The sequence below is a fragment of the Salvelinus sp. IW2-2015 genome, linkage group LG9 (genome assembly GCF_002910315.2).
Source record: "Salvelinus sp. IW2-2015 linkage group LG9, ASM291031v2, whole genome shotgun sequence".
Lineage (NCBI taxonomy): Eukaryota > Metazoa > Chordata > Actinopteri > Salmoniformes > Salmonidae > Salvelinus > Salvelinus sp. IW2-2015.
In genome coordinates, this window is record NC_036849.1 from 13,339,560 (window position 1) to 13,364,256 (window position 24,697).

Consider the following 24,697-nt stretch of genomic DNA (forward strand, 5'->3'; position numbering starts at 1 on the left):
TACTTTAAAGTACTACTTAAGTAGTTTTTTGGGGTATTTGTACTTTACTATGTATATTTTTGACAACTTTTACTTTTACTTCACTACATTCCTAAAGCAAATAATTTACTTTTTACTCCATACATTTTCCCTGACACCCAAAAGTACTCGTTACATGTTAGCAGGACAGGAAACTGGTCAAATTCACGCACTTATCAAGAGAACACATGGTCATGCCTACTGCCTCTGATCTGGCAGACTCACTAAACACAAATGCATTGTTTGTAAATTATGTCTGAGTGTTGGAGTGTACCTCTGCACATTTTAAAAGCAAGAAAGGTGTGTCTTCTGCTTTGCTTAATATAAGGAATTTGAAATGTTTTATACTTTTACTTTTACTACATAAGTATATTTGATCAATTCCATTTACTTTTGATTCTTAAGTATATTTAGAACCTAATACTTTTAGACTTTTGCTCAAGTAGTTTTTCACTGGGTGACTTTCACTTTTACTTGAGTAACTTTCTATTAAGGTATGTGTACTTTTCTCAAGTATGACAATTGGGTACTTTTTCCACCACCGCAAAATAATACCTGGTTAAATAAAGGTGAAAAAAAAAAAAAAAAAAAAAAAAAAAACCTTTATTGTCCTAGTCCCCATAATTACTTGTGCAACTCAAGCAAGTTGTGGGTTCTGAAAAGTGCTCTCTTTCTATCTTCCTCAAGAATAAGACAGTAAGTATATCGAGGAGGCATTGCAAGACCATCAGCACTCTGTTAATAACCACTTCGCCACAACGTCCCGCAACTGCAAAATGGACACCACCATGGGCTCCATAAAGAGCAACATGATCTTTGATTCCACTGCATCCCTGCCAAAGGAAGTCCTGCTGGAGACCATCTTCAAAGCCTTTGGGTATAACGGTAATATGTTAGAGGTTTTAAAAAACTATAGAAACTTTAAAATATATATTTATATAATAAATTAAACATTTAATTAAAATGTTTATTATTTAAAAGAATATTGCATCAATATTGGTGTGATTACATTGATATCTTGTCTCCCCCTTTTTTTCCACTTCCATTTTTGAGGTCTGTATTGAAGGAAATGGATATGAACTGAGCCTTGAGGCCCTTTTTGGAGAGCAAGGTTTCACCCCTGTCTCCAAGGCCTGTACTGGGCTGGTCTCAAGATGCCAGACTCAGTCCAACAGGTGCTGGAAAACTGTATAATTTGATATATTGCTGCTCAAGGAATAGTCTTTTCGTTAGGCTTTTCAGTGTGAGCTGAAGTATTTAAAGACATTTTTAATCATCCATATCTTACAGGCCCCGCAGGACCTCGTAAGAGACATTGGACAGAACTTCCAAAAGCTTGTCAGGGAACTGCACTCTCAAGACTCCGCTGAGGCCATGGCCTACCTAAGGATTCTTGGAGATGAAGTTGGATACATCAAGTTCAGTGAGATGGAGCACATGGCCCCGACCCTAGCTATGTACTGACGTGTTCTTCAAGATAATGCCTCTGAAGGTAAATCATTGTTGACTGAATAGGTCATTCTGAGGGGGAAAGCATATAATAATAATATATACAGTATGTGAAAACTAGAAAACTAAACAAAACAGTAAATTACAAATGAAGCTAAACATTTATTTCTATACATTTAGAGTATAACTGACCCACACCCAAAGTCTCTTTGTTTCAATTAGCCTTTTCTTTATTTTTGTACAGGCCATGCAGTCTCTGATGTCCAGCACTGACAATGAGCTTCAGGCCCACTATATCTTCCTGGATTAGAGTTTTTCCCTTCCCTCTGTGTCTGGCTTACCCCTGAAATTCTCCTTGTCTGGTGTCTTTGCCCCTAGAGCTAAGGGAGGTCTGAACTTTTCCACTGGCATGGTAAACTGCCTGCTCTTTTGTTTCCATTCAATTAAATGTATAGGCCTTATGGAACATGTTTTATGGATTTTGACTATATTTGAACAAATTCTTTCATTTATTTAGGATCCTAGGTGATTTTTACATGTAAATTATGCCTTTCTTACCTGTAGCAGCAGCTGTCTTTCATGCAATCTATTGATGTGGAGTATATTACACAAATGGGCCTCAACATTCCTGAGTTTGTGGTGGCTGGCATCGAGATGCACACCAGCATATACCATGAGAGTTCCCTGAATGCCAAAGTCACCATTAGCAGGAATGTTATCAAACTGTCACGCCCTGACCTTAGAGATCTTTTTTATGTCTCTATTTGGTTTGGTCAGGGTGTGATTTGGGGTGGGTATTCTATGTTCTTTCGTTCTATTATTTGTATTTCTATGTTTTGGCAGGGTAGGGTTCTCAATCAGGGACAGCTGTCTATCATTGTCTCTGATTGAGAACCATACTTAGGTAGTCCTAAGTTGTCTTTGTTTGTTGGCACTATAGCCTTCAGCTAAAGCTAGCCTTTAGATTGTTTATTGTTTTTGTCGGCGTCATATAAATAAAGTAAAATGTACGCTGACCACGCTGCACCTTGGTCCTCTTCATTCAACGGCCGTGACACAAGCTCTCCATATTTGCACCCAAGGGAACCACTCAGCTGCTATTCAGCGTCAGGTGGGAATTACTCTAACTTCAACTTAAATTATTTTAATTCTAATAATTTAATTTGAAATATACAGTAAGTGGCACATTATGGTTAGCTCACATACATATTAAGAGTCCAGTTTGTATTAAATGCCATCATCTTTAAATGTAGACCAACTTGACTTAAACCAGCCTCAACTTGCATCAGTTATATTAAGCATTACTATATGATGTAAAAAGATATATTAAATATTCTTAAATTAAATTCCTACAACTCTTCAAAATCCAGAAACAAGATGATGTAAGTGTCCTCCCCCCAGACTAAGATGGTGCCCTCAATAGGAGAGCGCATGACAGACTCCTGAGTGCCAGCTCCTGTTTACTGGTATGAATATCTGCACCACACTGTGTTACGCCAACGCAAACTCAGACGATGCTCCATACTACCCCCTTACAGGGGAGAGCAGGTGAAGGCTGCGTCCATTGCTTGGATTTCCAAACATGATTGATTTCAACTGTATCATTCTATTTATTAAAAGGATAATATTTAAGAGACACATGTCTGTCAATCCATTAGGCTTGATGTGGAGCTCCAACCAACAGGGGAGGTCACAGAATACACTGCTGCCATTACTTCTGAAACTCTCAGAGGGTGCAAGGAGGGACGCAAGAAAATGGACTCTCTGAAGCTAACCCCGAGGGTGGATGGTATGTGTGGCCAATGGAGAAAAAAAAATCTAATTAAGACAGACAAATGCCATAGATATCCACATAAAATTAATTGGGGTCTGCAGAGCGTTCTGGAAGTATTCAGACCACTTGACTTTTCCATATTTTGTTACTTTACAGCCTTATTCTAAAATGGATTAAATAAAAAAATGTCCTCAATCTACAAACAATACTCCATAACGACAAAGCGATAACAGGTTTTTTAGGAATTTTAGCAAATTCATTAAAAATTTAAACAGAAATACCTTATTTACTTAAGTATTCAGACTCTTTGCTATGATACTCGAAATTGAGCTCAGGTGCATCATGTTTCCATTGATCATCCTTGAGATGTTTCTACAACTTGATCGGCATCCACCTGTGGTAAATCCAATTGATTGGATATTATTTGGAAAGGCACACGCCTGTCCTGTGTTTTGTGTCGAGGCATAGATCTGGGGAAGGGTACCAAATAATGTCTGCAGCATTGAAGGTCCCCAAGAACACAGTGGCCTCCATTCTTAAATGAGAAACGTTTGGAACCACCAAGACTCTTCCTAGAGCTATCTGCCCGGCCAAACTGAGCAATCGGTCAGGGAGGTGACCAAGAACCTGATGGTCCCTCTGACAGAACTCCAGAGTTCCTCTGTGGAGATGGGAGAACCTTCCAGAAGGACAACCATCTTCGCAGCACTCCATCAATCAGGCCTTTGTGGTAGAGGCCAGATGGAAGCCACTCATCAGTAAAAGGCACATGACAGTCCGCTTGGATTGTCTTGGAGAATACCTCCCTTAGATCCTGATATTCCTCCGGGATGTTGGGCTGAAGTGCAACCGACGTGTAAACAGGGGACAGGAAAGCAGGTCTTCCGGCATTCAGGTGACCAGTTGCTGATTCTCATCCTCGACCATGAGATGGTAGGGTTATGGCGCTGAAGCCAAGGTAGGCCGAGGATGATCTTGTGAACTGGTGCACAGGTGATGAAGGGGATGTTTTCCTGGTGATTGGGCTCTATGGTGAGGGTGAGTGGTTGGGTGATGTGTGTGATGGTTCCGGATCCTAGAGATCGAAGGTAGAGACTTTGAACCGGAAAAGGAGAGGAGAGCGGGTAGGTAGTAATATTGAGAGAGGAGGCAAGGGTCTGAGTCCCCCGAGGCGCCAGAATCCACTAAAGCTGTAGACACAGGGCATGAGGGACAGGCAGCCAGAGTGATGGTACTACAAAGAATCTAACAGGAAGAGCAGTAGATGGAATACTCACTCCTGGTCCAGGGGATGTAACATCACATGACCCTCCCTCTGCTCTAGTGGATCCTGGATTCTGAAGAAACGGACACAGCTGGCGCTTGTGCCCTCTCTGGCCACAGTACAGACAGAGCCCCAGCTGTATCCGTCTGCGTCATTCCGCCACGGGAAGGCGTGTGACCCCTACCTCCATGGGTTCAGGCTCTGATCCCGAACACTCGCCGAAGGAGGGAGAGAAGCGACGAAGATGCCCGCGCTCCCGGAGGAGGTTATCCAGACGGATGGCCATATCAATGAGTGCGTCCAGGGTGAGGTTGTCATCTCGGCAAGCCAGTTCCGTCTGGATCTCCCCGCGCAGACCTCTTCTAAATAACGTGCTGAGCGCCGGCTCATTTCATCCACTGGAAGCTGCTACTCTCCGGAAGGTAAGCACATACTCAGCAGCTGTCTGATTCCCCTGCTGGAGCTGAAGCAGATGCTCACCTCCCTCTCTGCCCTCCGCGGGATGATCGAAAATACATGAACCCCTCATAAAACTCAAGTTCCTCTCCTCTCTTCCAGACGGCCGTAGCCCATTCCAATGGCCGCCCAGTCAGCAGAAAAATAACCGTGGCAACCTTAGACTTCTCGGTGGTGGGGGCTCCCATCTGATGTGTGAAATAGAGGGAGCACTGAAGGAGGAAGCCACCGTATTTGGATGGTGTCCCATCATATTTCTCCGGGAGGGATAGAAGGGTATCGCTGACCTGAGCAGTTTGCTGGATGGGCTTGTGTGCTAACTCGTTGGGTAGACTGGCTCTAGAATATCCTCCGCTGTTGAGACATTGTAGACTGCCGAGAACATCTTCCATGGCCTTCTCCAGTTGAGCCAGCTGATCATTGTGTTGACGAAGAAGGTAACCTTGTTCATCAATCACCTGGGAGATGTCCGGTTGTCCTGCTGCTTCCATATTTTGAGTTGGTATTCTGTAATGATGGTGCGGTGAGTCGAAAGCAGGTGCAAAATTTTACTAAAACAACAAAACCAAGAACACGACACTAACATAATATCATGACACAAGGCAAGACCCAGATGCAGACACAGGAGGCAGATGGTTGGAGTCTTACAACATTTATTAATCCAATAGGGTAAGGCAAGAGAATGGTCATGGACAGGCAAAAGGGTCAAAACCAGTTCAGAGTCCAAAAGGTACCGAAGGGCAGGCAGAATCAAGGTCAGGGCAGGCAGGATGATCAGGCAGGCGGGAAAGTAGTCCAGAGTCAGGCAGGGGTCAAAACCGGGAAGACTATCAAAAAGCAAAAGGAGAATGGGGAAAAACACACTGATTGACTTGACTAACATACAAGACGAGTTGGCACAGAGACAGGAAACACAGGGATAAATACACCAGGGAAATATGCGACACCTGGAGGGGGTTGAGACAATCACAGGAACAGGTGAAACAGATCAGAGCGTGACACATAAGGCAGAATGCCGATACACAAGAACAATACCAACTGGTGAGTGACCATGGGAGAGTGACATATAAAGGGGAGGAAATTATGAAGGTAATGGAGTTCAGGTGTGAATCATAATGATTAACAGGTGCGTGTAATGATGAGTGCCAGGGCCCTCATTTATCAATGTTGCCTACAAACAGAAATGTTCGTAAACCATGCGTGCGATCATTTCTAAGCAAAGTGTGGGATTTATTAATTTGTACTTATACTTGAGAATGTGCGTAAATTTAAGCACACCTCTGACCATGCGTACACACAGCACCTTGTGGTAGAAAAGTCAAACTGCTAATGAAATACCATCCACCAAATGGAGAAAGTATTGACACACATGTATCAAATAATAAACTATGAAGAAAAAAGAGAATGCATTAATGGTTTATTCATGTATTTCGTTCATAGACACTTAAGCTAATAGTTTTCTCAGGGTGCTATCAAATTCATAAATATGAAACCATTTAAGCCTAATTAAATAATAAAGTAAATTAGAAAGGGAGTGGAATGTAAGGATGGAGGCAATTTAGTTAAACCAGTTAAATAATATAAAAGGCAACACTGAGGCATTGTGACTTGTCCAACATGGCAAATCTTGCATTGCTAGAGGATCTGGCACAAGCTGCATTACACAGGGAGCGTATTTTCAATGAGCGTGCAGATGTTTTTGCTGAGAGCGACACTTGGCTTATTAGTAGATTTCATTTTCCAAGGCATAGTTTATTGTATCTCTGCAACCAACTCACTCCAGTATTAGAAAGGGAGACGAAACGCAACAATGCCATCCCAGTGCATACTGGGGCTAGCGCAGCTAGCGCCACTGCCACGAAGCTAGCACCAGTTAGCAAACACAATTCTACAATTCACAACCTCTCTTTCGCCATCGCCATCTGGCTTGGATTCTCTGTCGACACAACCACGTCTGAGCAGACCCCCTCCGTCTGAGCAGACCACCCCCCGGGCTACTAACTTTAAACGCCGCGTGCTAGCTTAGTGGAGGCCTCCTCTGCTCCATCTACGGCTGCCCCCTGGACACTATGATCACTTGGCTACATAGCTGATGCATGCTTGACTGTCCATTAATTCACGGTACTCCATTCTGTTTATTTGTGTTTTATCTGTCGGCTCTGTGCTTTAACTCAGGATCTGTGTGTAGTTAATCCGACCCTCTCTGCCTAGTCGTCGCCATTTTTACCTGTTGTTGCTGTGTTAGACTAGCACCCTGTTATTGCTGCTGTTATCTTACCTGTTGTTTTAGCTAGCTCTCCCAATCAAGACCTGCAATCACTTTATGCCTTATTGTATGTCTCTCTCAAWTATCAATATGCCTTGCATACTGTTCAGGCTAGTTTTCATTATCATTGTTTTGGTTTGCAATGGACCCTGCAGTTCCACTCTCCGTACCTCTGATACCCCCTTTGTCCCACCCCCCACACATGCGGTGACCTCACCCATTGAGACCAGCATGTCCAGAGATACAACCTCTCTTATCATCACCCAGTGCCTGGGCTTGCCTCCGCTGTACCCGCGCCCCTCCATACCCCTGTCTGCACATTATYCCCAGAATCTATTCTACCACGCCCATAAATCTGCTCCTTTTATTCTTTGTCCCCAACGCTCTAGGCGACCAGTTTTGATAGCCTTTAGCCGCACCCTCATCCTACTACTCCTCTGTTCCTCGGGTGATGTGGAGGTAAACCCAGGCCCTGCATGTCCCCAGTCACCCTCATTTTCGTTGACTTCTGCGATCGAAAAAGCCTTGGCCTCATGCATGTCAACATCAGAAGCCTCCTCCCTAAGTTTGCCTTACTCACCGCTTTAGCACCACTCTGCCAATCCTGATGTCCTTGCCGTTCCGAATCCTGGCTTGGAAGGCCACCAAAAATTCTGAGATTTCCATACCCAACTATAACACTTTCCGTCAGATAGAACTGCCAAAGGGGGAGGAGTTGCAATCTACTGCAGAGATAGCCTGCAAAGTTCTGTTCTACTTTCCAGGTCTATGCCCAAACAGTTCGAACTTCTAATTTTAAAAATTAAATCTCTCCAGAAATAAGTCTCTCACTGTTGCCGCCTTGCTACCGACCCCCCTCAGCTCCCAGCTGTTCCCTGGACACCATCTGTGAATTGATCGCTCCCCATCTAGCTTCAGAGTTTGTTCTGTTAGGTGACTAAACTGGGATATGCTTAACACCCGGCAGTCCTACAATCAAGCTTGATGCCCTCAATCTCACACAAATCATCAAGGAACCCACCAGGTACAACCCTAAATCCGTAAACATGGGCACCCTAATAGACATTATCCTGACCAACCTGCCCTCCCAATACACCTCTGCTGTCTTCAATCAAGATCTCAGCGATCACTGCCTCATTGCCTGTATCCGCCACGGGTCCGCGGTCAAACGACCACCCTCATCACTGTCAAACGCTCCCTAAAACACTTCTGCGAGCAGGCCTTTCTAATCGACCTGGCCCGGGTACCCTGGAAGGATATTGACCTCATCCCGTCAGTTGAGGATGCCTGGTCATTCTTTAAATGTTACTTCTCACCATATTAGACAAGCATGCTCCGTTCAAAAAATGCAGAACCAAGAACAGATATAAGCCCTTGGTTCACTCCAGACCTGACTGCCCTCGACCAGCACAAAAACATCCTGTGGCGAACTGCAATAGCATCGAAGAGCCCCCGCGATATGCAACTGTTCAGGGAAGTCAGGAACCAATACACGCAGTCAGTCAGGAAAGCAAGGCCAGCTTTTTCAAGCAGAAATTCGCATCCTGTAGCTTCAACTCCAAAAAGTTCTGGGATACTGTAAAGTCCATGGAGAACAAGAGCACCTCCTCCCAGCTGCCCACTGCACTGAGGCTAGGTAACACGGTCACCACCGATAAATCCGTGATAATCGAAGACTTCAACAAGCATTTCTCAATGGCTGGCCATGCCTTCCTCCTGGCGACTCCAACCTTGGCCAACAGCCCCGCCCCCCCCGCTGCTACTCGCCCAAGCCTCCCCAGCTTCTCCTTTACCCAAATCCAGATAGCAGATGTTCTGAAAGAGCTGGAAAACCTGGACCCATACAAATCAGCTGGGCTTGCAATCTGGACCCCCTATTTCTGAAACTGTCCGCCGCCATTGTCGCACCCCCTATTACCAGCCTGTTCAACCTCTCCTTCGTATCATCTGAGATCCCCAAGGATTGGAAAGCTGCCGCGGTCACCCCCTCTTCAAAGGGGAGACACCCTGGACCCAAACTGTTACAGACTATATCCATCCTGCCCTGCCTATCTAAGGTCTTTCGAAAGCCAAGTCAACAAAAAGATCACTGACCATCTCGAATCCCACCGTACCTTCTCCGCTGTGCAATCCGGTTTCCGAGCCGTCACGGGTGCACCTCAGCCACGCTCAAGGTACTAAACGACATCATAACCGCCATCGATAAAGACATTACTGTGCAGCCGTCTTCATCGACTGGCCAAGGCTTTCGACTCTGTCAATCACCATATTCTTATCGGCAGACCCAGTAGCTCGTTTTTCTATGACTGCCTTGCCTGTTCACAACTACTTTTGCAGACAGAGTTCAGTGTGTCAAATCGGAGGGCATGTTGTCCGGTCCTCTGGCAGTCTCTTATGGGGGTACCACAGGGTTCAATTCTCGGGCCGACTCTTTTCTCTGTATCATCAATGATGTTGCTCTTGCTGCGGGCGATTCCCTGATCCACCTCTACGCAGACGACACATACTCATCTATATACTTCCGGCCCTTCCTTGACACTGTGCTATCTAACTCAAACGAGCTTCAATTGCCATACAACACTCTTCCGTGGCCTCCAACTGCTCTTAAACGCTAGTAAAACCAATGATGCTTTTCAATCGTTCGCTCCTGCACCGGCACCGCGACTAGCATCACCACCTGGACGTTCCGACCTAGAATATGTGACATCTATAAGACTACGTGTCTGGCTAGACTGCAAACTCTCCTTCCAGACTCATATCAAAATTCCTCCATCAAAATCAAATCAAGAATCGGCTTTCTATTCCGCAACAAAGCCTCCTTCACTCACGCCGCAAACTTACCCTAGTAAAACTGACTATCCTACCGATCTCGACTTCGCGATGTCATCTACAAAATAGCTTCCAACACTCTACTCAGCAACTGGATGCAGTTTATCACAAGTGCCATGTCTTTGTTACTAAAGCACCTATACGACCCACCACTGCGAACTGTATGCCCTAGTCGGCTGGCCCTCGCTACATGTTCGTCGTCAGCCCACTGGCTCCAGGTCATCTACAAGGCTATGCTAGGTTAAAGTGCCGCTATATCTCAGTTCACTGGTGCACATGGCTACACACCACCCGCAGCACGCGCTCCAGCAGGTGTATCTCACTGATCAATCCCTAAAGCTAAAACCTCATTTGGACGCCTTTCCTTCCAGTTCTCTGCTGCCTGCACTGGAACGAATTGCAAAATCTCTGAGTTGGACTTTTACTCTCCTCAAAACTTTAAAATCTGCTACCGAGCAGCCTAACCGATCGCTGCAGCTGTACATAGTCCATCTGTAAACTACCCACCCAATTTACCTACCTCACCCCCCCATACTGCTTTTGTTTATTTACTTTTCTGCTCTTTTGCACACCAGTATCTCTTCTTGCACATGATCATCTGATGATTTATCACTCCAGTGTTAATCTGCTAAATTGTAATTATTCGATTTATTGCCTACCCCATGCCTTTTGCACACATTGTATATAGATTCTCTTTTTTTCTACCATGTTATTGACTTGTTTATTGTTTACTCCATGTGTAACTCTGTGTTGTCTGTTCACACTGCTATGCTTTATCTTGGCCAGGTCGCAGTTGCAAATGAGAACTTGTTCTCAACTAGCCTACCTGGTTAAATAAAGGTGAAATAAAAAGAAATAAAAAAAAATACCCAAGTCCTCTCCACCCTGGGATTTTTGGCCACAGGAACATTCCAAAGGGAGATTGAGGATCGGTCTGGCATTTCACAACCAACCAGGAGCCGAATATTGCCTGCAGTCCTTCGTGGCATTATTTCATTGACCCCACAATACATACAGTTTCCGTACACTACTGTGCAACAGGCCAGAGTGAAAAGGGATTTCCACACCATAGCTGGATTTCCCAATGTCATTGGAGCAATTGACTGCACCCACATCACAATAAAAGCACCATCATTGAACAAATCCAACTTATTCAACCGAAAAGGTTTCCATTCTGTCAATGTGCAGGTCCTCTGTGATTCACATTTGGCTTTGTTGAATGTAGTGGCCAAGTGGGACACACGATTCATTCATTGTGCAGAACAGTTCAGTAGGCCCTAACCTCCAGGAAGGAGCTGTTGAGGACGGATGGCTTATTAGTAAGTGACTTATGTTTTATTTGCAAGGTTTTATTTGCCACGTTAGACCTCTATTGGGAAACAATATCTGAATGTTGTGTTCATAACTGCAGGAGACCGGGGCTACCCATTAAAAACATGGCTGATGACTCCCCTCACAAACCCCTCAAACCAACAAGAGGCAAGGTACAACCAAGCCCAAGCACGCACAAGAGCAACAGTGGAGCACACCATAGGCCTGCTGAAAGGGCATTACCTGGCTGCAATACCAGCCTAGCAAGGCTTGCCTCTGCAATGACATTCCTTCAAATGCCATTACGTGAATGTAATACAATGTGCAAATTCCTTTTTAGGTTTACTACATTGTCAAGGCTTGCAGTGTGCAACATTGCAATCAAAAATGGCATTCCCCTGAATGATCCACCCAGACCCAATGAGCCCGTGCCTGACAGGTAGTGTTTCCCACCACCCATAGCTCTGGCACTGAGAACAAGAGTCAACATCATACAACGGTTTTAGGTATCTGTTCTTCCAAATATTGTAATCAAATCAATGAGGAAAACACATTTGCATTGCACCAAAATTTGTCTCACATGTTTGACACAGTCTACAAGTTCTTTCAATGATTGATTTATCTCTCTCAGGCTGTTGCATACATCCTCCAGCTGCTGTTTGAGTCCAATAACTGATGTGTTGATCTCTTCTTGTTGTTTCAGGACTGCGTCACTCAAAACATGCTGTGCAGCTGAAGCGCTCGCCAAAGAGGACACCCTTCTTGTAGGCCTGGGGATGAGGGGTCAGAGGACACCCTTCTTGTAGGCCTGGGGATGAGGGGTCAGAGGACACCCTTCTTGTAGGCCTGGGGATGAGGGGTCAGGCAAATCACCCACATCTGTCAAGATTTTTATTTTCATTTCTTTTTCATTTCATTAACTGTTCTGCACTCAGATGAGGCAGAATTTACCCCAGCTCTAACCTGCTCCCAAGTAATATTTTGTATCTTATTTGTCAAGCCATTGCTGAGGTCTCCAAAAAGTATGGCTTGTTTTGCTTCTACTTCGGTGATCAAAAGTTATATTTCTAAGGGAAGGTTTGTGACTATAACTGGTCATTTAGGGTGGTTCTTTCTATAAATGAGACTTCACGTGCACTAGCACAGTGTTTTAGAATGTGCCTGATTTATCAAGGCAAAATACTTACAGGTGTGTGTAAATCAAGCGTACAAGCAATTGATAAATATCAACTTTTTTGTTTCTTGCGAATATTCGACATTTTCTTTGTACGAGTTAATTTCTAAGCTTTTCTACGCAACATTGATAAATGTGCGTAATGATGAATCCCAGGACCGGTGGGTAGTACTCTGGCGACGCAGGAGCAGACGTGACACTTTGGTACAAGCCTCTGTATGTCCTTGAGCGGCCAAGCTAGAGCCCGGACTTGAAACCGATTTAACATCTCTGGAGAGACCTAAAAATAGCTGTGCAGCGATGCTCCCCATTCAACTGGACAGAGCTTGAGAGGATCTGCAGAGAAAAATGGGAGAAACTCCACAAATAAAGGTGTTTGTAGCGTCAAACCCAAGAGACTCGAGGCTGTAATCGCTGCCAAAGGTGCCTCAGCAAAGTACTGAGTAAAGGGTCTGAATAGTTATGTAAATGTGAGTTTTCAGTTTTTATTTTATTTTATACATTTGCAAACATCTCTAAAAACCTGTTTTTGCTTTGTCATTATGGGGTATTGTGTGTAGATTGATGAGGAGAAGAAACGATTGAATCAATTTTAAAATAAGGCTGTAACGTCACAAAATTTGGAAAAAGTCAAGGGGTCTGAATACTTTCCGAATGCACTGTATCTGTCCTCTCCATATTAGGTGCTGAGCCCACAGAGGCGACCGTAACACTGAAGTACTACAAGGACACTCTAACCACTGACGTCCAGATCCCTGATTAGGACATTGAGGCAGGGATAAAGCTGGCAGTCACAGAGAGCAACGTCAAGGGGAAGAAGATGCGTGGCACAATATTTCATAGTTGTTTCATAGGAAAATCTTCTGAAAAGCGAAACTTTCCCACTACCCTGTACATTCCTTCGATCGATGTTACTGAAATAGGTTGGATGACTCCTGCAAATGAGACCCAAATCCTAACTTTGACCATACCTCGCTCTTTTGACTTCATGCTGCCCTTGCTTAGCTTTGCTGAGGTGAACTCCAAAGTGATCAGCAACTTCAACAAATGGGAGGGATCCATCTCTGGGGGAAACAACACTGTTTATAAACTGGGTGGTTCGAGCCCTGAATGCTGATTGGCTGACAGCCGATATATCAGATAATATACCACGGGTATGACAAACCTTTTATTTTTACTGCTCTAATTACATTGGTAACCAGTTTATAATAGCAATAAGGCACCTCGGGGGTTTGTGATATTTATTATTACTTTTATACAACGGGTTACCAACATATTCAAATAATGATTGACATATTTTCATTAAAAATGTTATTTTGATGAATTTATTGATACTATTTCATCCTTCCACAAGATATAGTCTAGGAACAAATCTAGGGTTGCTACCCAAGCCGGCTGGTCGTTCGTTCTATTGGTTCGGATGTCAGAGACGTGACCCAGTCGTTCAGTCTTTTTGTTCTGTATCTATGGACGTGACCGAGTCGTTCGTTCTGTAAGGAACGACGCTGCAGAAGAGAAGCAGGTACAGGGAGTTAACATTTAATTGGAACAGACATGCAACAGGAACAGCGTCAGAACTGGGAAACACAAAGACAGATGACAATCAATACAGCAGCGGGAAACAGAGCTGGGGAACTGACAAATATATGGGAGGTAATAAACAGGTGATTGAGTCCAGGTGAGTCCAGTATCGCTGATGCGGGTGATGAGGTAAGGCAGGTGTGCGTAATGATGGTGGCAGGAGTGCGTAACGCAGGGCAGCCTGGCGCCCTCGAGCGCCAGGGGGGAAGAGCGGGAGCAGGCATGACACGTTCTAAATATTCCATTGCCATACTGGCTGGAAACATTCTTATCCTAAGCTTGCTAGCTAGCCAACTACGGCTAACTTAGTCACGTCAAACAGTGCAGAAAGAATAAAATCAGTAGCTGCATTTGTTTAAGCTGTTTTCTAGTGACATTTATTTGGATACATCCATAACAATGAGCTAATGAGGCACGATTTCTCCTGGCATAGAAAATGTACTCTATCGTTAGGACACTGTTGTTCGGAGGAGCTACTCAACAACATAGCTTCACAATAACTTCAAACTGAAGCTGCAAAGACTGCAAACTAGCTGCACTTTGTTTCGTTGCACCTTTTTTCAATTGACTTTTCTTTGTATATATTCATAAAAATTATGCCAGCTGTTTCATGATTTCGACTGGCTGAGAAACACTGCCTGCCTCTCTCTCTCGTCCCGACTCCCGACCCTTCACATTCATTACTATGAGACAGTTGGTGATCGAATTTGAATATTGAAACCATGTTGAAATGTCAGAGAGACAGACAGTAAGGTTTATACAAATCTCCACTGTTGAAAACTTTATTTTAGTCTAAAAGAAATGTATGATAATGTCTAGATGCTTTTTATAGTGGAGATTTATAGTTTATAACTTCCCTGCCAGTGCTGGTGAGACAGGCAGGGAAGGTTTGTGTAATGAGGGTTGCCAGGTGTGCGTAATGATGGGTTGCCAGGACCGGTGGTTAGTAAACCGCCGACCTCGAGTGCCGGAGCGGTGGAGTGGGAGTAGACGTGACAGGTATATTGGCCTTATTGCTTAAATATAACGTCATGGCTGAGTCCCCTGTTAGCCCACTCTCCTACAGACTTGAAGGTAAACTTTGCTTATCTTTCCACATTTATTTAAATTTATATTTACCACACATGGTCCTCATATATTTAAGAATATAGAATAGAACGATATTTAGATAATTTTCTATAAAGTCACCATATCACAATGACAATGACAATGGTTTCATCCAATCATTTCAGGAACTGTGGAAGATAATCTGAAGTACCTCATCAAGGGTCACAGAGCCACAGCTCCATTGATGCCAGCTTCATTGTCTTTGAAACCTTGAGTGTGACAGACAAACTGAATGCCAGGGCCAACGACAAGATTGAAGCTTCAAGTCCTCTGGGCATGCAGACCTTTCTGTACTACTCTGCAAAGTCAGAGCACTTCTGAAGAGGTCACAGGGGATGATAACTTGGATGGAACCATCAGAGTGGGCTCATTGAAAGCTGACTCTTCCTACAGCCATAACTATGCCATTCACCCCCTCAATAGATGAGAAGAAGAGAGTCCAACCTGCGGGTGAACTCGACACTTATACAGGCTCACAACATGATCAAGGGAGTGTATGCCAATGACAAGTTGTCCATTGTGTCCAAATCCAATGTGCAGGACGATGCTCTCAAGCATATGGCAGAGCTCAACTACAAGGATGCCACTGTGACAGTGAACAGAAATGGACTGGTTACCAGTGGCACCAACAGCCTACAGTGCAGTCCCTTGACATTTGAAAACATCTACAATGGTGACATAGATAGTAGTGGCACCACCCTGACCTACACGACCAAAGGAATGGCTGAATAAATCAGCGTCAAGCTAAGTTTGGAGGGCAGAATATCAAGTACTGAGGCTTCACTAGGTAGGCAGTACCTTCAGAGGCAACGCCTATGACTCAAACGCAAGAAGCACAATTAAACTGGCATTGAACAGGAGGGGGACCTTCTCCGACAACATGAAGGGATCTCTGCAGGACATGAAGACAGAAAACACCCATAGTCTGAGTCTCACATTATGGACCCTTGTTTTCTGGTCTTAGACAGACTACTTCATCTGTGAGGATGATACAAACATGATATAAAGGTTGGCATGAAGCCTTGTTTTACCTCCATTGACATGAAAAATTATCTCAAGTTCTTTGACCTCCGTATGGACAATGAAGGCCACGTGAAGATGGAGCCTACCAAGCTAAAGCTGACTGGAATTGTAAGAGGAGCCTACGGAGAAGAACATGAGCTCAGGCACACTTATGAAATGAACTATGCTGACCTACAGTAGCTGGCCCACTGAAGTGTAGCACAACTGGGAAGATAATGGATGCACAGATGAGACACAACTGTGAAATTAAAATTGCAGGACTGACCTCCAGTGTCAATGCCAATGCCATAATCAACAGCGATGGTCTGGTGGACCTGTTTGGGAAGCACACTGGGCAGCTCTACAGCAAGTTGCTTGTGAGCCTCTTGCACTTGCTTATTCACATGACTGCCTGGTCTCAACCACACCTGCTGGAGAGTGGAGAATCTGCTGCTCACCTGGATAACAAATTTGACGGTCTTCTAACACCCAGTGAACAGTCATTGACCTAGAAGACTAAATCCAAGTTTGACAACCACACTTATAATCAAGACTTATAACAATGCTGAGAAGCTCAGAGAAGGAAAATCAAGAATTCAATGTCTCCAGTTTCTTGAAGTTTGACAAGAACAGTGACTCACATATCGTCAAGCCTCCCTTCATTAAAATACTTCCAGCTGCTTTGAGCTTCTCAAAACTGCTGTTGTCAATGCTCTGGAGGCCATGCAACAATATATCATCAGCTTAGACATTAACCAGCTAACTGGTGGGCTAAGAGTTCATTTGAACAATCTGCCGCAGCAAGTCAGTGACAAGTCAATGACAGAGATTGATTTGGAGTATAAAGTGAATGAGGTGAAAGAGAAACTGATTCTTTTGACACAAGAGTATGTTGTGACACTGGAAGACTTGGAGGCCTCTGTGGAGAATGAAATCCCTGATTGATATTGCAACCAAAATCAGAGACCTGATGGCTACAGTCAGGGGCAGCATTGAGAGTGGAGACTTTCAAATGCCATTCCTCTCACAAACTGGAAATCAACTGAAGGACTTCGATTACCATTTTAATATCAGAGAGACAATTGTCCGAGCTATTGATGCAATTGATGTCATCAGACAGATTGATCTACAGAAGCTAAGCGACAGCAGTGTTGCCTGGTTGGGGGACATTGATGGTAGATTTAGAATCAAAGAAAAACTTCAAGATAAAATTAATGAATTGAAACAGGTTATTGAGACCTTTGATGTCACAATGTTTTTCCAGGATCTCAGGGATTACATCCTTCCGATCAACTTTGCTATATATGTGGAGCAGCTAACTGCTCAGATTCCCTCTGAGGAGATGACCAGGGTCCTTGAATCTATAATGGATGTAATTGTCAACTGGTTGAAGAATATGAAATTGTAGACAAAATCAATGCTGTGTATTCTCACATCAGAAATCTGCTTCTCAGGTATGATTTTGACAAGATAATTAAAGTGTTCATGGATCAGACTGTAGTACTCATTAAGGAATTCAAAGTTCAAGAAACTGTGCAATCGCAGGTTGATGCCTTGAGATCTATACACTGAAGTCATGTATGACAAAGTTATGCAACTACTGGATGGGGCTGTAAGTACGTTAAAATCAATTGACTTCAAGCAAAGCATAAATTAATACATTTCTGGAGTCATCAAAACCATAAAGGAGTTTGACTAAAATATGTTTATTGACAATGCTAACCAGAAGATCAGTGAACTAACAAGTTATGTTAATAATCAAATTGAAGCATATGGAATGACTTTTCCGGAGAATCTTCAAATAATAGGAACAACTCAAAGAGCCAAAAGTTGTCGTAGAGATGATAACGGATGTGATTGATACTACAGCCTTCGATGATATAAAGACGATTAAACAGAAAGCCCTTCAAGATATGAGAGATAGAGTTAACGGCATGAACATTAAAGAGGAGATACTCATCTATCTGCAAAAGGCAAGTGACTCCTAAACCAACAAGGTCGGCTACATTTCTGTTCAGCAGAACAAACTAATTGAGAAAATCTGCAAGGTGGCCAAGGACCAAGACATATTAAACAAGATCAGTCAGGCTGTGGATGGCATTCAGGATGGACTAAAGACAGCAGAGGTTGAGATTTCCTCCTTTTTAGTGTCTCTCTCACTGACCTCGTCATTCCCACCATCCAAATCAACCTGAACTGAACAGGCTGCAGGACATAAGCATTCCGGCCCAAAACTCAGTCCCTGAGTTCACCATTCGGAGTTCTTACACTTTACCAGCCATTACCATAGATTTTGAGGAAATCAAAGAAAAGATCATTGCATTCCTCGACCAGGTCTAAGAATATGAGGTTCCAATGCATCTACCCGAGGCCATCTTTTAAGACTTTATAGCACTTTACCTATCCGACCTCCCAGACCTGACCTATGCAAATTGCATAAAAATGTAACTAAATGTTCCATTATCTTTCAGGGTATATTGTCATAATTTGAATGTGGATATCACCAGCCAACCTATGTTGGTGTGAGCTTCTGCGATGCTTCCCGCAAGGATGGCTTCACCACTTTCATGGCTTCGGTTGGTTTCCTCATATTCCTTCTTACAGGGAGGTCACCTTCACAGGTGTACGGAAAAGCGTTCAGCCGCTAACTGGTAAGAAACTCCTGAATTACTGGCACTTTTATTTACTACACATACTACAAACCTCTTTACTATAAATTGTCATAATGAAAGCTTAGAGTTTTCTAGATGTTATATTTTATGGACACAATACATTGCATTATTTTTGCCGTAATTAGTGTTTACCCTGAAGGTATGAGACAAATGCTGATCCCCTCTTGTTCCTTATCTATCCAGTCTAACCCCGACAAGGATACAGACATAGTGTGTGTCAAAGCCACTCTGAAGAACTCTGAGAAGTTGAGTTTCCAGGTTGCCTGGAACATGGATACCATGCATTCCACCATTGAAGGGCTCAAAGAGCGGATGCCTGCCATCACAGATGTGCTGCTCAAGTTCATAAACAAGTATCACACAGCTCACTTTGGCTTCGATGTAAACCGTGCCTCCATGAAGCTGAAGAACTGTCTCCAACGTCATTGAGAGAGCCTATCATGATGTCCCAATGTGTCTCGATACACTGCAGATACACCCGGGCTAGAGGAGAGACTTTCTGGACAGGAGCTCTATGAGAGGGCCAGTCGCTCTGTGTCTGCAACCATTGACCGGGTTGCCCAAAGGTTCTTAAATCTCATGGAGGCCATAACTGAGATTGAACGTTTCATTAAATGTTTTGAGTTCCCCCTCTCTGGTAGCAATGTAGTCTTCAACGGAAAGGATATTGTTGCCAATCTGAGGTCTGCCATTAAAGCCACCAAGTATTATATAACCGACGAAGAGAGCGACTTGGAGGATGTGAGTCTGGAGGAGCTGATCCAGGAAGTGAATGAACTCCTGCAACTATGTTTCCAGATGGCAGGAGAGCTGATCCAGGAAGTGAATGAACTGCAGATGGCAGGAGAGTTCCTCAAATTGGAGGAAATCGAGGAAATGGCCAGCGAAATCTTGGTTGTGGCAAGATCTGAAGCTGGCGAGTACAAATACTGCCAAAATGAAGATCCAGGAAACCTATAATGAAGTGACCATGGAGCGTGTGAACAGTGACCTCAAGGAGCTTGTCGCTATTTTACAGTCTCACTTTTATGGGGGACTCAAAGAATTTATCAACCTAATTGAGCAGGTATCGTAAAGCATGGCTCCATACATTAGAGTAAGCTTGAAAAAGATGGACGTTGATTTTCCCCTTCCCTTCTTCTGGAAGCCTTTCAGTGAGTGGCCAACGCAGATCAGGCAGTGAGTGAGCAATGCTTATCACCACTTGAATGAGAACAGCTAACTGCATTGACTGTGCTATATGGGCAAAAAACACTATACTAACATATACTTTATGCTTGAGCTGTGACTTTGCTATGGAAAACCAAAAAATATTACACTAACACATTTACATCATGTTTGAGCTGTTATTATATATGTATCTCTGTGTTAAATTTTAAAGACAGTTTTATTTTTAAATTCCTGAACAATTAACAATTCATGTAGCATGTTGTTTCTTTTTGATGACCATGTTAATTGAGACAAAAAGGGAATTTTTACAGCACAAGTAGTACTGTACATTGTTCAATTCCACGATATGGTCAACAATGCTTTCAAGTGGGATTCTTACATCCCAACAATGGAAGATGGTTCACACACATAAATTACAGACTCCAAGATTCTTCTTTTGTTGGAGCTCAAGGTTGGAATAGTATGGCCCTTAGATGGCAGGGTAGTCCAACTCATTGGAATATTTCTAGTTTTAGAAGTTCAGCTGTCTACAGCATAGGAAGCTAAAAACCTTTGTTTGGTGGGTCCAGTTATTCACCCTTCACCCTGCCTCTTCTCTCCCTCTTGCCCTCCCTTCTTTCTCACTCCAAATATCTCATACAGCCTCTTGCCCTCTTTCATACTGTGTGCCACATTCCCCCTGCTTATTTCCCCTGGTTACCTGGTTGGACACTTAATGCCCCCCACAGCTATTTCATATACTCTCCCGAAGAGGGGCCCATAACAAATGTTGCTAAGCATGGTGGCTGTCACCTGTTTGGAATTCAGGGCTGTGTTGGTCGCCAGAGCGTGCTGCTTTTCCCACAGTAGTCTATCAAAAAGTTTTATGTTTGAGTTTTGCTCAAACATCAAACTGTATGGACATCAACAATTTCAAAATATGTAAATGCATTCTATTTTATTAATAGCTCACATTAGACTAAAAAAGGTTCAAGATCATTGCTGGAAAGGTGAACCAGAAAGGACTTTGGCTCTATGTATTACTTCATTATGAGCAATCTCCTTCAGATTCAAGTGACTAAGTCACATGTCCAGCTTGGGCAAGTATCTGTATGAGTTTCATGTTAATTTCAGAAAATGTCAAAAATGAAAAGTTCAGTGTGGCTTTATTTTCAGGAACAAACATACATCATATTTCTTTAAATATTCATAGAGGTCAACAAATGACGGTGTGTTTTGGTGTTGGACACTAGCAAAACATTTGTTTTCATCTTTATCTAGTAAGACATATGACGTATGTAGAGTTATACAGTTGTAAACACATACTTTCTTCTGCTATTCAATCCTACTCCCTGCTCTCCCCACCTGACCCCAAAATGAAAGGCAAAAATAGAACACCCCATCCCTTTCCAATACCCCATTTCGTATTACATCGTCATACCAACATGATCACATATAGGCTTATTTCTCGAGCAGACATTGGTGGAATTGCATCATACATACTGTATGTCTGCAGGTGACCTGTGCACCTACTGGCTTGCCCAGAGGGTGCCACAATATGCTACAAGTGGCCAGACTTAACTGACGATGTTACTATAACACAAGCTATTGCCCAGATGTTAAAGTGACTTCAGAGGTCATTAATAAGATGTCCTATTGTTAAATATCCCTGAATTGGATTACTGCCAGCTTTGAGTAATCTAATTTCTGTGAAGGAGTAACAAGGCTGCAAAAGAAAACAAAATGTCTGTGATTTACGGGGTGCGTAAAAGGCAATGAAACATCCGCTGTGACACCCCCACCCCATTCCCATAATATTCCTCATGCACATTGTCAGCTGTGTGTCTTTAATGAGTACGATGCAAAGGATATACTGCTTTGTCAAGACAAGGCCCAAATCCCTGTCATCAGCGTGAAGAAAAGACTGAGGAAAAGGGGGAGGAGGGCGGGGTGCCTTGTAAGAATTTGCAGACAAGTAGGTAAACCACCACTACCCTCCGTATTATTGGCCAACGTGCAATCATCGGAAAACAAACGGGATGATCTACGATTAAAACTATCCTACCAATGGGACATTAAAAACTGTAATAGCTTATATTTCACCGAGGCGTGGCTGAACGACGACACGGACAATATAGAGCTGGCTGGCTTCTCTGTGCATCGGCAGGACAGAGCAGCTACGTCTGGTAAGACGAGGGGCGGGGGTGTGGGTAACTGCTGGTGCGTGATGACTAATATTAAAGAAGTCTCAAGATATTGCTCGCCTGAGGTAGAATACCTCATGATAAGCTGTAGACCACACTATCTACCAAGACAGTTGTCATATATATCATTCATAGTCGTCTATTTAACACCACAAACCGATGCTGGCACTAAGACCACACTCAATGAGCTGTATAAGGCCATTAGCAAACAAGAAAATGCTCAAACAGAAGTGTCACTCCTAGTGGCCTGGGACTTTAATGCAGGCAAATCTGTTTTACCTCATTTCTACCAGCATGTCACAAGTACAACCAGAGGGGAAAAAACTCAAGACCATCTTTACTGCACACACAGAGACACATACAAAGCTCTCCCTTACCCTCCATTTGGCAAATCTGACCATAATTCTATCCTCCTGATTCCTGCTTACAAGCAAAAACTAAAGCAGGAAGTACCAGTGACTCACTCAATACGGAAGTGGTTAGATGATGTGGATGCTACACTACAGGACTGTTTTGCTAGCACAGACTGGAATATGTTCCGGGATTTATCCAATGGCATTGTGGAGTATTCCACCTCAGTCACCGGCTTCATCAATAAGTGCATTGACGACGTCGTACCCACAGTGACCATACGTACATTTCCCAACCAAAAGCCATGAAATACAGGCAACATCCGCACCGAGCTAAAGGCTAGAGGTGCCGCTTTTAAGGAGTGGGACTCTAATCTGGATGCTTATAAGAAATCACGCTATGTCCTCAGACGAACCATCAAACAGGCAAAGCGTCAATACAGGACTAAGATTGAATCCTACTACACCGGCTCTGACGCTCATCGGATGTGGCAGGGCTTGAAAAGTATTACGGGCTACAAAGGGAAACCAAGCCGCGAGCTGCCCAGTGACGCAAGTCTTACAGACGAGCTAAATGCATTTTATTCTGGCTTCGAGGAAAGCAACACTGAAGCATGAATGAGAGCACCAGCTGTTCCCAGACAACTGTGTGATCATGCTTTCCGTTGCCAATGTGAGCAAGACCTTTAATCAGGTCAACATTCACAAAGCCGCGGGGCAAGACGGATTACCAGATGTGTACTCAAAGCATGCGCAAACCAACTGGCAAGTGTCTTCGCTGATATTTTCAACCTCTACCTGACCGAGTCTGTAATACCAACATCTTTCAAACAGACCACCATAGTCCCTGTGCCCAAGAATGCGAGGGTAACCTGCCAAAATAATTACCGCCACGTAGCACTCACGTCGGTAGCCATGAAGTGCTTTGAAAGGCTGGTCATGGCTCACATCAACACCATCATGCAGGAAACCCTAGACCCACTCCAATTTGCATACCACCCCAACAGATCCACAGATGACGCAATCTTAATCAAACTCCACACTGCCCTTTCCCACCTGGACCAAAGGAACACCTATGTGAGAATGCTGTTCATTGACTACAGCTCAGCGTTCAACACCATAGTGCCTACAAAGTTCATCACAAAGCTAAGGACCCTGGGACTAAACACCTCCCTCTGCAACTGGATCCTGGAATTCCTGACGGGCCTCCCCCGGGTGGTAAGGGTAGGCAACAACACATCTGCCACACTGATCCTCAATACTGGGGCCCCTCAGGGGTGTGTGCTTAGTGCCCTCCTGTACTCCCTGTCCACCCACAACTGTGTGGCCAAGCACGACACCAGCACCATCATTAAGTTTGCTGATGACACAACAGTGGTAGGCCTGATCACCGACAACGATGAGACATCCTATAGGGAGGAGGTCAGAGATCTGACAGTGTGGTGCCAGGATAACAACCTCTCCCTCAATGTGAGCAAGATAAAGGAGCTGATTGTGGACTATAGGAAAAGGAGGGCCGAACAGGCCCCCATTAATATCAACAGGGCTGAAGTGGAGCGGGTCAAGAGTTTCAAGTTCCTTGGTGTCCACATCACCAACGAACTATCATGGTCCAAACACACCAACACAGTTGTGAAGAGGGCACGACAACACCTATTCCCCCTCAGGAGACTGAAATGATTTGGTATGGGTCGCCAGATCCTCAAAAAGTTCTACAGCTGCACCATCGAGAGCATCCTGACCGGTTGCATCACCACCTGGTGTGGCAACTGCTCGGCATCTGACCATAGGGCACTACACAGGGTAGTGCATACAGCCAAGCGTCCTGACGTCCAGGACCTATATACTAGGCAGTGTCAGAGGAAGGCCCCAAAAATTGTCAAAAGACTCCAGTCACCCAAGTCATAGACTATTCTCTTTGCTATCGCACGGAAAGCGGTACCGGAGCGCCAAGTCCAGATCCAGAAGTCTTCTTAACAGCTTCAACCCCCAAGCCATAAGACTCCTGAACAGCTAATCAAAGTGCTACCCAGACCCCTCTTTTACGCTGATGCTACAAGCCATAAGACTGCTGAACAATTTAATCAAATG

The 24,697-nt window shown here is 44.0% G+C and overlaps 3 pseudogenes; all 3 read left to right on the plus strand.

Annotated features, from left to right (window-relative positions):
• The first annotated feature begins 794 nt into the window (after positions 1-794).
• Positions 795-5,153, plus strand: LOC139028261 (apolipoprotein B-100-like; annotated as a pseudogene).
• A 10,000-nt stretch (positions 5,154-15,153) lies between these two features.
• On the plus strand, positions 15,154-15,961 carry LOC139028262 (apolipoprotein B-100-like; annotated as a pseudogene).
• Positions 15,962-16,467: 506 nt separating this feature from the next.
• Positions 16,468-19,863, plus strand: LOC139028263 (apolipoprotein B-100-like; annotated as a pseudogene).
• The last annotated feature ends 4,834 nt before the right edge of the window (positions 19,864-24,697 follow it).